Source organism: Hylobates moloch, unplaced genomic scaffold, assembly GCF_009828535.3.
Source record: "Hylobates moloch isolate HMO894 unplaced genomic scaffold, HMol_V3 SCAFFOLD_22, whole genome shotgun sequence".
Classification (NCBI taxonomy): domain Eukaryota; kingdom Metazoa; phylum Chordata; class Mammalia; order Primates; family Hylobatidae; genus Hylobates; species Hylobates moloch.
Window position 1 is genome coordinate 18,178,461 of NW_026652297.1, and position 11,709 is coordinate 18,190,169.

The 11,709-nt window shown below is 41.8% G+C and overlaps 1 pseudogene; it reads right to left on the minus strand.

Annotated features, from left to right (window-relative positions):
• Window positions 1–10,354: 10,354 nt before the first annotated feature.
• LOC116462180 (small nucleolar RNA U13) lies at window positions 10,355–10,427 on the minus strand (annotated as a pseudogene).
• Between the last annotated feature and the right edge of the window lie 1,282 nt (window positions 10,428–11,709).

Here is an 11,709-nt window from a genome sequence, read left to right on the forward strand (position 1 = left end):
TGTGGTTGTGAGATGATGTGGGTGGCAGAGGAAGTTGTGCAAGGGCTTCAGCAAAAGGGTAAAGAACGGCAATTATGAAGCCAAGGTCAGAGAGTGAACACCAGATGTTTCGCCTTAGAAGAGAAAGAGAGGAAGAGAGGACACTAACATTTATGGAGTGCCTACTGTATGTTGTGCATGTGTCAGTCTCATGGCATGTTGTATTTCATCTAATCCTCACAACATACTTGAAAGGCAGATAGCTAAGTAACACTGTGCAAGAAGACAAACTCAGGCCTGGCTAACTCCAAAACCCTTATTATTTATTTATTTATTTATTTATTTATTTATTTATTTATTTATTTATTTTTGAGATGGAGTTCTGCTCAGTCACCCAGGCTGGAGTACAATGCACTGGGAGTATTGGACCTGGGAAGGTAACTGCTGGACAAGTCAGTCTTCAGCATTCTGAAACAGCTTCCTACGAGGAATGTTTATGGCCGTCGACACAGAGGACACCCTGTTGTAATGAAAGAGAATTCCTCTCTCCTTTTTCAGGAAATGCGAAGAGCTATGTGAATGTACCTTCAGCATCACAGGGATCAATGCCATAGTTAAAGGAATGTGTTATAAGTAAAGTGTGTGAATTCAGAGCCATAAACATCTGATTTACAGTGGTCTATACAAAATTCCAACAAGAAAGGAGGAGGAAAGTTCCCAGGGAGGTGTTTCTTCTCTCTGCTGTATTTCAATCATAGCTGCTATTAATGGTCTTCTTCAGCTTCTTCTCTCTGTTTTCCCTTCAGTAGACACAAACAGGTTATTGCTGTGGACCCATAAATTATTGATCTTCCAGAAGTCTCCCCTCCTTCCATTGTACCTGCATCTCATGCTTTCTTCCTCATACCAGCCCCCAGATAGCATGAGAGCTGTTGGCCTTGCCCTGCACTTGGTTAGTGTGCTGGTTGGCTCCTCCAGAAAGCAAATGCCAAGACAGAGTTAGAAGAGCACTCAATTTAGTAGGAGTAATGGCTGATAAAGGAGCAGGGAGGGAAAGCCTTTAGACTATAATGCAGGTCCAATAACTGGGAAAGGAGAGTGGAAAGAAGGAGGATTGGGTCCGGAGAGCCTCAGATTAGTGCAACCCTGAGAAAGACAGCCTGCAAAATGGGGTCTCCAGTGCAACAGAGGAATCTTGAGTTGGGCAAAAAATGTTCAGGCCTGGTACCCCTGCCATGCTCAGTTGTCTGGGGCTACCAGAAAAGAATGTGGCCTCAGGCCAAACACTAGAGTAGATCCCAAAGGCACTGCAGCTGGAGGATGTCAGCTAACTGCTCTCCTTGGAATTTATGGGAAAGTTTGTTTTTGAAAGCATATCTGAGGATCACACATCCCTGGTTATTTCTGTGAAGGGCATTTTTTATATTCTTGGCTTGGCATTGATGGGAGGAACAGTGCGATCTCAGTCTAGGTAACTGGCTCCTGACCAGAGTCCCCTTCTCAACCTCCGATGTTGGAACTTTCTTTGAAGGCTGTTGTCCGCTGTAGTATTCAGAATTCCTTTGGAGGCAAGTAACAGAAATCTAATCTAATCTGATTCATTTTAGGCAAGGAAAATAATTTTTTGCTTCATATACTGAACTAAAGGAAGGGAAAAGATCAGTGGGAACTTGGAACAAAACTGCCACTGACGTTCATCTGTTCCATTCTTCTTCTCTCCCAGTTTGGCTTCAATTTCTTAAACTATGTATCTTTCCAATTGAAGCTAGGGCCAAGGCTGCTCTAAGCCTTACCTAAAAAGAAAGAGCTCTTCTCCTTCAACTTCAGTTGAAAAAACCTGGTTTTTGTTTTCATGCCTATTTCCTCATATTCATTCATCAAAAAAAAATTTATGGAGTGCCTACATGTGTCGGGCACTGTTCAAGGTTCTTACAATGCTGAAGTGAACAAAATAGATAAGTTTCTTTTTAAAATGAAATATATTTTAGCAGAGAGATATAATAAATGAGTAACCAAATAAATAAACAGGATAATTTCAGATAATGATGAAACCATCCCTATAGACTTCAGAAAGTTAATCAGAGTAGAAGAGACAGGGAGAAATAAAAAAAAAGCAAGATCGCAGCACATTCACCATTAATCATTAGGTCAGCTTACTCTCTGACCTGCTTACTAAGAGTTATTCACTGCCTATTACCCCAGAATCACGCAGACCTGTCACCACTTAACTGTTCTGTAGATAACTACTTAAACATTGTGAAATGTTGTTTTCCATTTGAGATATTCTTTCAGGTCCTGCATACCAGTGAAACTATTGATGTCAACTGGTCTGAAGGACCTCACTGATGCCCCATGAAAAGCTGATTTAACAAGGAATGCAATTTCCACATCCTGATGATTTTGTCACGCTTACCTGACCAATTAATGACCTCAATTTTCCAGGCCCTTGCCCTCCATGATCCCCTTAAAAACCCTAGCCCAGAGCATCTCGAGGAGATGGATTTGAGGGTCTCCTCCTATCTCTTCACTTGGCCACTCTGCAATCATTAAACTCTTTCTCTGCTGCAAACCCTGTTGTCTCAGCCTATCAGTCTGATACTGCACAGCAGACATACAAACCCATTGGTCCTGTAACAATGAGAACTACAGTGAAGACAATAAAATAAGGTGACATGACAGTGAGTGACTTGAGGTGGGGGATACTTTAGATGAGTGGTCAGAGAGGGTTTCTATGAGGTGACATTTGAAGTGAGACTTGAATGCAGGAAAGGAGGGAGCCATCAGAGCATCCCAGGAAGTGTTAAAAACCCTGAGGCAGGGAGTGAAGTTGTGGTCTCAGAGGAAAGAAAAAAAGGCCAGAGTGACTGAAGAATTGTAAAAATGGGAAAGGGCAGGAGCAGACAAGGTCAGAGAGGTGGGAAGGTGTTGAATCATCCAGGATCTTATTGAGCCATGGTGAGGAGTTTGGATTTATTCAAAACGCAATGGGAAGCCAAATGGGATGTTTTAATCAGGGGAGTGATATGCATTAAAAATTCTGTGGCTGCTTGTGAAGAATGAAATATGCAGAAGCAAAAAGGAATGACAACAGCCAGGAAGCTACTGTAGTGGCCCAGGAAACAGATGATTGTAGCTTGGATCAGGGTGGATTTGGGGAGGTCAAAATAAGTGAATGGATGAAAAAAATACATACTAGTATTGGATATGAGATGTAAGGGAGAAGGGTGAGAAAAGGAAAATAGCTCAGAGCAGTCCGAACTATGTGAGATATGTAGAATTTATCAGGCTCAGAGAAACATGAGTATGGGACTTCAGTCACCTTCTCCACTATGTCTGGGACAATAGTTTAAAGGCATTTTGTTCCTGACTAGCTGCTACATCAATTTTCTTCCTGTTTTTGTGATACAAAGAACAATATATAGCCAATCATTAGCTTATGTTTATTTTAATGTAAATTCTTGGTAAACAACTTAGGAACTGCCTCTTTTTTTACTCCTTAAAACCTCAACTTGTAACTGCTACTAATCAGGGGGTATATTTATGGCAACTTGAATCTATGCTCCCATGTGGCCATCCTCAGGCTTTGGACTCATATAAACTCTATACTTAATTTTTCTGGTCCTCATTATTTAAGACTAATGGGGGAATCAAGGAACACTCCTAGGCATTGGGCTTCAGAAATTGGGTGAATGGCAAAAAAAGTGTCAGACACAGATGATGAAGCTTCAGAGAGACACAGTTTTATCTTATTCATTTAAGACATACTTTTATAGCTCTTACTATCCTGGTTCTCAACCTTAGCCTCACATCGAAGTTACCTGAGAATTAAAAAAATAGGCTGGGTACAGTCGCTCATGCCTATAATGTCAGCACTTAGGGAGGCTGAGGTGTGAGGATAGCCTCAGCCTAGAAGTTCGAGACCAGCCTGGGCAACATGGTGGAAGCCCCGTCTCTACAAAAAATAAACAAAGTTAGCTGGGTGTGGTGACTTTCCCCTATAGTCCCAGCTACTCAGGAGGCTGAGGTGGGAGGATGGCTTGAACTCAAGATGGCTGCAGTGAGCCATGATTGTGCTGTTCTTGGATCTCATGCAAGAATTTGAGGCATAGCCATAAAGTGAAAACAAGTTTATTGAGAAAGTAAAGAAGCAAAAGAATGGCTACTCCATAGGCAGAGCAGCCCCAAGGGCTGCTGGTTGCTGATTTTTATGGTTATTTATTGATTATATGCTAAACGAGGGGCGAATTATTCATGAGTTTTCCAGAAAAGGGGTGGGCAATTCCTAGAACTGAGAATTCCTCCCCCTTTTAGACCATACAGAGTAACTTCTTGAAATTGCCATGGCATTTATAGACTGTCATGGCACTGCTGAGCATGTCTTTTAGCATGATAATGCATTATAATTAGTGCATATAATTAATGTACAGGTCTTTGTGGCCTGTACCTTGTGCCAACCTTTTATCTCATCCTGTGACGTAGAATGCCTAATCTCCTGGGAATGCAGCCCAGTAGGTCTCAGCCTTATTTTACCCAGCCCCTATTCAAGATGGAGTTGCTCTGGTTCAAAGGCCTCTGACAATGCCACTGCACTCCAGTCAGGCTGACAGGGCAAGACCCTGTCTCAAAACAAAATAACAACAATAAAACCCTGTGCCTAATTAGTTATTACAGAATTTTTTGGAGATTTTAATTTAATTACTATGGGACCTGGGCTGGATATCAAGATTCTTTAAAGCCACAAGTGATTCTAATATGCCTCAAAGTTTGAGAAGCACTGACTCATTACCTGGCTGGTTCTGTTTCAAATGCTTTAGAGATGTTAATTCGTTTAATTCTTATAAGAATCATGAAAGTTGATCATAAGAATTGGGTCATTCTTGTCACACACAACTAAAACAGAGTTGAGAAGCCAGGGGGAACAAGCACGCAGGGTACAACATTGCTGAAAGAATGTAATTCTCTGCAAGCCCAAACAGCCAGAACTGCTTGTTGTAACCTGAAACCAGTTTTCTCTCTATCTTCTGAGATAACTTGCTGCAACAGCTAGCACTAATTGTGCCCACAGCCACCATTCACCAGTTGAAGCTTTCTAACTCCCTAAATTCTTACTCATGCCAATGAACTTTCTCAAAGAATAATACATAACATTTCTCCTTTTTTATAAAACTGATATGGGAGTAGGGCAGGGAAGTGCCGGGCGGAGAAGGGCAGGTGCCTGGCCAGGGCTCCACCCCCGCGCCTGTGCCCACGGACCTAGGTGAGGACAGGCATTTGTTTTCATGACCAAATGTTACATTTCCCGAGACCACCCTGTCCCACCATGCCACCATCCCCCCATCCCGTGCCTATAAAAACCCTGGGACCCTAGTGGGCAGGCACACAAGCGGCTGGACATTGAGAGGATCACACCAGTGGAAGAAGACACAAGCAGCTAGACGTTGAGAGGAACGCACTGGCCTAAGAACATACTGACAGACGCCGGTAGGCCAGCAGGCCGGCAGGCTATCAACCGGCGGAAAGATACGGACTTTGGCCAGGGCGGTCTAAGAGAGCCTGGCTGCTGAGCGGCCTAGCTCTAGGGGAAAACAACCTTCCACTCCATCTCCCTTCTGGCTCCCCAATCTGCTGAGAGCTACTTCCACTCAATTAACTTTGCACTCATTCTCCAAGCCTACGTGTGATCTGATTCTTCTAGTACACCGGGGCAAGAAACCCCATGATACAGCAAGCCCTCTGTCCCTGCGATAAGGCAGGGTGTCTAATTGAGCTGACTAGCACAAGCCGCCTGCAGAAGGCTAAACTTAAAGAGCACCCTGTAACACACGCCCACTGGGGCTTCAGCTGTAAACATTAATCCCTAGTCATGGGGTCGGAGCCTCACACCCTGACTGTCTGTATGCTCCCCCGAGAGGTGTGAGCAGCGGGGCGCTGAAGAAGCTCGCCACACCCCCGTCACACGCCCTGCGAGGGGAATAAGGGAACTTTTCCTGTTTCAAAACTGCTAAGCCGTTCTTTGCTATTCGGACATACCCGAAGACCACCAGGTCTGTATGTATGGCCCAAACTGCAATTCTTTCTTCCCAAATAAAATATTAAATTTAGGGATTCATCTCTACATGTTTATTTTGACTTTGACAGAATTATATGAGATAGGTACTATTATTAACTCTCATTTTATAGATGAGGAAATTAAGGCTCAGAAAGATTAAGTTGCTTGTCTAAGGTCACATGACAGAGATGGAGCAGGGATCCCTCTTAGGGCTTCCCCACCCCCCTCGCCAAGCATGGAAATAGAGGAAAATATTGAGTTACTTCCAGGGAAATTCTACGCAGTGAACTAGCCGCCTCACTAGCCCTGAGAAGTAAATCAGCAATTTGATAAGCAAGAAGATAATAGTAGCTGAAAGCAATAGCCAAGGTAGTTAGAGTCCTGAGATGTTTGGTTCCCTATAGAAACTAAAGACAACATTTTTTTTTTTTTTGAGACGGAGTCTCGCTCTGTCGCCCAGGCTGGAGTGCAGTGATGCGATCTCGGCTCACTGCAAGCTCCGCCTCCCGGGTTCACGCCATTCTCCTGCCTCAGCCTCTCCGAGTAGCTGGGACTACAGGCGCCCGCCACCACGCCCGGCTAAATTTTTTTGTATTTTTAGTAGAGACGAGGTTTCACCGTGGTCTCGATCTCCTGACCTCATGATCCGCCCGCCTTGGCCTCCCAAAGTGCTGGGATTACAAGCGTGAGCCACCGTTCTCGGCCAAGACAACATCTTAATGTATGTCCCTGAGTTACTTTTCAGAAACACAGACCCCCCACCAAATGGATCCACTGCCATGTAGACCTCACATAAGGGGTGACTGTGAACTGAACTCTGACTGCCGTTCTTTTTTCTAAATTTCTTCCTTAGGAACCTGAAGGACGTCATACCCAGGGGCCAGACCTAACATTCCTTTCTGCTGATCCCAAGTTTTTAGACGAAGTTTCCCTTCCTTAACCAATTGAGAATCAGAAAATCCTTGAATCCACCAATGACCTGTAAGTTCCTGCTTCGATATATACTGTCTTTTTAGGCCAAATCAATATATAACCTCCACATATGCCTTAAAATTCTGCCTGTAACTTCTGCTTCGCTGAAATTTATCCCTGCTTTTAAAAAGTCTTGCTTGTAAGCTATTGGGAAGGTTGGGTCTCACAGTGTGAGCTGCCTGATTCTCCTTGCTTGGTGCCCTGCAAATAAATGCCTTCTTTTCCCCCCTGCTGCAAAACCTTGGTGTAGATGTTTGGCTTTACTGCACTGAGTGAGCAGACCCTGGTTTGGTTTGGTAACATGACTAAAAAATTACAAAGAAAAGGAACAGGAACACAGCCCTCTGGTCCTCTGGTATTTAGAGCTGAAACAGAGGAGGAGGGGCCTGAAAACGTGAAGGCAGAACTTAGAAGGGAAACAGGAGAGTGTAGTGTTGCAGAAGCTTGGTGGAGAGAGTATTTCAATGAGGAAGTGGTCTGCTTTTTTGAAAGCCCTGAGTGTTTGCTGAAGAAAGACAAAGACAGAGAAGTGACCACTGGATTTGGCAAGATGAGTTCATGTTGAGTCTGATGGGAGCAGTGCCTGTGGAGTGGTGGAGCTGGAAGTACAATCACAACTGATTGAAAAAGGAGTGGCAGCTGAAGATTAAAAGTAGTGACCACCAACAACTCTTTGGGAAAAATTAGCTAAGAAAGGGAGCTGAAAACTGGGAGGGGGATGGAGGAGATTTGAAGTTGTGTGTGTATTCAAGTATTAATTTTGTATGATGATAAATAAAGAGTACAGAGGATGGTGGGCACATCAGCTCATGCCCATAATACTGGCGCTTTGGTAGGTCAAGCCAGGAGAATTGATTGAGCCCAAGATTTGGAGGCCAGCCTGGGCAACATAGCAAGACCCTGTTTCTAAATTGTTTTTTTTTTAATTAGCCAAGCATGGTGGTGTATGCCTATAGTCTCAGCTACTCTGGAGACTGAGGCAGAAAAGGATCACTTGAGCCCAGGAGTTGGAGACCAGCCTGGGCAACATAGCAAGACCTTGCCTTTTAAAAAGGGGGGGAAAAAAAAGGAAGGCATTTTGTTCCTGACTACCTACCTCACCCATTACTTTCATGTTCCTGGAATTTTTGATACGAAGAACAATGTATAGCCAATCAGTAGCTTATGTGATTTTAATATAAAATTCTTGGTAGGCAACTTAGAAACTGCCTCTTCTTTTCCTTTAGAAACCTACTTGTAACTGCAGCTAATCAGAGCATATATTCAGGGCAACTTAAATCTATGTTCACAAGTTGCAATCTTCAAACTCGGTCCAAATAAAATCTCTACTTATGTTAAGTTGGCCTCAGTTTTTTCCTTTAGGTTGACGTTCCTTTGATCTTTTAATATGTTGAATTTTTAAATTTCTTCATTGAATCCTTGATCATGTTGCATTTTTTAAATAGCTGTTTTCTTTTTCCATTATTTGATTTTGGATTTTTAAATAGTGTTCATAAAATATTGGTTTATAGTTTTCTGTGTTATTATTTTCAGATTTTGGTGTCAAAGTTATACTGGTTTTGTAAATACTGATTGAATAGCCTTTTTCCCTTATGCTTTGAAACTATTTTAATAACACTGGCAAGCTTTATTCCTTGTAGATTTGACCGAAGTTGATTGAAACCCTCTGTGAAATTGTCTGAATTTAGTGTTTTTTTTAAAGGGTAACCATTTGATCACTTTCTCAGTTTCTTTGTAGTATTTTGTCTCCTTGGTTTTCTCCATCTCTTTTGCTGTCATTTTTGGTAAATTAACTTACATTTAATATAAACTTGTAATTTATATTAAAATAATCTATTTCATCCAGTTTTTATAATCTTTTTAAATTCCCTTTATGTGCATGTATATTTTTCTCACTTCTAAATGTGTTCATTTTTGTATTGCCTTTTAAAAATTATATTAGACAGTTAAGCTACCTATTTCATTGTTTTTCCAAGATTCAGTTCTTAGATGAATTTATTAGTCCTGTCTCTCTGTATTTTTTTCTGTATTTCATGGTTTTTTTCTTTCATCTTTCATGTTTCTTTTGGTTTACTTTAGCTTTCTTCTTCTAAAATGTTTTGATTTAAAAGCTTAACTTTGTCAACAAAAAGAGTCAAACTCTGTAAAATATTTGAAGAGATTTATTCTGAGCCAAATATGAGTGATCATGACCTGTGACACAGCCCTCAGCCCTCAGAAGGTCGGAGTGCAGCTTGGTTTTGTTCATTTTAGGTGGGCATGAGACATTAATCAAATACATTTTAGAAATACATTGGTTTGATCCAGAAAGATGATACAACTCAAAGTCAGGGTTGTTGGATTCCAGGCTATAGGTAAATTTAAACATTTTCTGGTTGACAATTGGCTGAGTTTGTCTAAAGATCTGAGACTGACAGAAAGGAAATATTTGGGTTAAGATAAAAGACTGTGGAGGCCAAGGTTCCTTTGAAGTCTTATTGTGGCTGCCCTTAGAGATAATAGATGGCAAATATTTCATATTCAGATCTTTAAAAGGTGCTAGACTTTTAATTAATCTCTAGGGTTGAGAGGGCCTGGAAGAAAAAGATCTAGTTATGTTAACAGAGATTCTTTACAGATACAAATTTTCCCCCACAAAGGACAGCTTTGCAGGGCCATTTCAAGATATGGCAAATAAACATGTTTTGGGGTAAAATATTTTGATTTTCTTCCTTGTCTCATAATGTTATGCCAGAGTCAGTTTGGAAAGTCACGATATATAGGGTTAAATAAAACCCATCTGATGAGAACTTATGGTTTGTAGGGCATGACTCCCCAGACTCTTTAGATAGGAATTTGGGCAAGATAAAAAAATCAGTTTGGTCCTCAACTCTTTATTGGTTAATATTAAAAATGTTTAAAGTTATGAATTTTTTCTCATGGTTTTTGAGGTTTCCCATAGTTTCTGATGCATTGTGATTTTATTGTTATTTTCTAAATTATTTATAAGTCTTTTCTTTTTCCATGTCAGATGGGTAATGTGCGGATGTGGTAAAAAAGTTTAAAAAAGGCTGCCGGGCACGGTGGCTCACACCTGTAATCCCAGCACTTCGGGAGGCCGGGGTGGGTGGATCACGAGGTCAAGAGTTCAAGACCAGCCTGACCAAGGTGGTGAAACCCCATCTATACTAAAAATACAAAAAAATTAGCCAGGCATGGTGGCGGGTACCTGTAATCCCAGCTACTCGGGAGGCTGAGGCAGAGAAATGCTTGAATTTGCGAGGCAGAGGATGCAGTGAGCCGAGATCACGCCACTGCACTCCAGCCTGGGTGACGGAGCGAGACTCTGTCTCAACAAACAAACAAACAAACAAAAACCAAAAAAAAAGGCACATCTCACACATGAGCGTGAAAACCCAGTAATCACTCTTATGAACTACAAAAGGATCTATTTACTTTACTTGATTTGAATTTTTTCTGAAACAAATTCAGAGAGAGTTTTAAAGTTTTTTTGGCTGTAGGACACTTTGTTTTTTATTTTTATTAATTTTCAAATGTAAGCTACAGTCTCTTACTGTAATTATATTTTTACCTATTTCTCATTACATTTTTAGAAGTTGTTGACTTATGGATTTAGATGCTGCATAAAAATTTACAATAATTAAATCTTCATTGTAGACAGGGGCATTTATCTGGATATAGTGACCATTTTTATAAATTTTTTTCTCCGGCCAGGCGCGGTGGCTCACGCTTGTAATCCCAGCACTTTGGGAGGCCGAGGCGGATGGATCATGAGGTCAGGAGATCGAGACCACGGTGAAACCCTGTCTCTACTAAAAATACAAAAAAAAAAAATTAGCCGGGCGTGGTGGCGGGCGCCTGTAGTCCCAGCTACTTGGAGAGGCTGAGGCAGGAGCATGGCGTGAACCCGGGAGGCGGAGCTTGCAGTGAGCCGAGATCGCTCCACTGCACTCCAGCCTGGGTGACAGAGCGAGATTCCGTCTCAAAAAAAAAAAAAAAAAAAAAAAAAAAATTAAAAAAAAAAAAATTTTTTTTTTCTCCTACCAAAGTGCCAAACTTTCCCCAGTTAATACATAGATAAGCCTTTTCTTCATATTATATATATATATATTCTAATCTTCCTCCCATTTTGAGACTGTCCCTCATCAAAACAACCTACATCCCATAGTGGTGTGGTTTAAATGTACCCTTTAAAACTCACATTGAAATTTAATTCCCAGTGTGACAGTATTGAGAGGTGGGGTCTTTAAGACATGATTGAATTCTGGGCGTGGTGGCTCACAAGTAATCCCAGCATCTTGGGGGGCTGAGGTGGGAGGATCACCTGAGGTCAGGAGTTCAAGACCAGCCCGACCAACAGGGTGAAACCCCCTCTCTACTAAAAATACAAAATTAGCTGGGCAAGATGGCTCATGCCTGTAATGTCAGCTACTCGGGAGGCTGAGGCAGGAGAATTGTTTGAACCTGGGAGGTGGAGGTTGCAGTGAGCCGAGATCGCACTGAGCTGAGATTGCACCATTGCACTCCAGCCTGGGCAACAAGAGTGAAACCCTGTCTCAAAGAAAACAAAAAAAGACATGATTGCATGAGGGCTCTCCCTCAAGAATGGAATAATCCATCCATGGACTAATGGGTTAATGGATTATTATGTTATCATGGGAGGGGAACTGGTGGCTTTATAAGAAAAGAAAGAGAGACCTGAGCTGCCA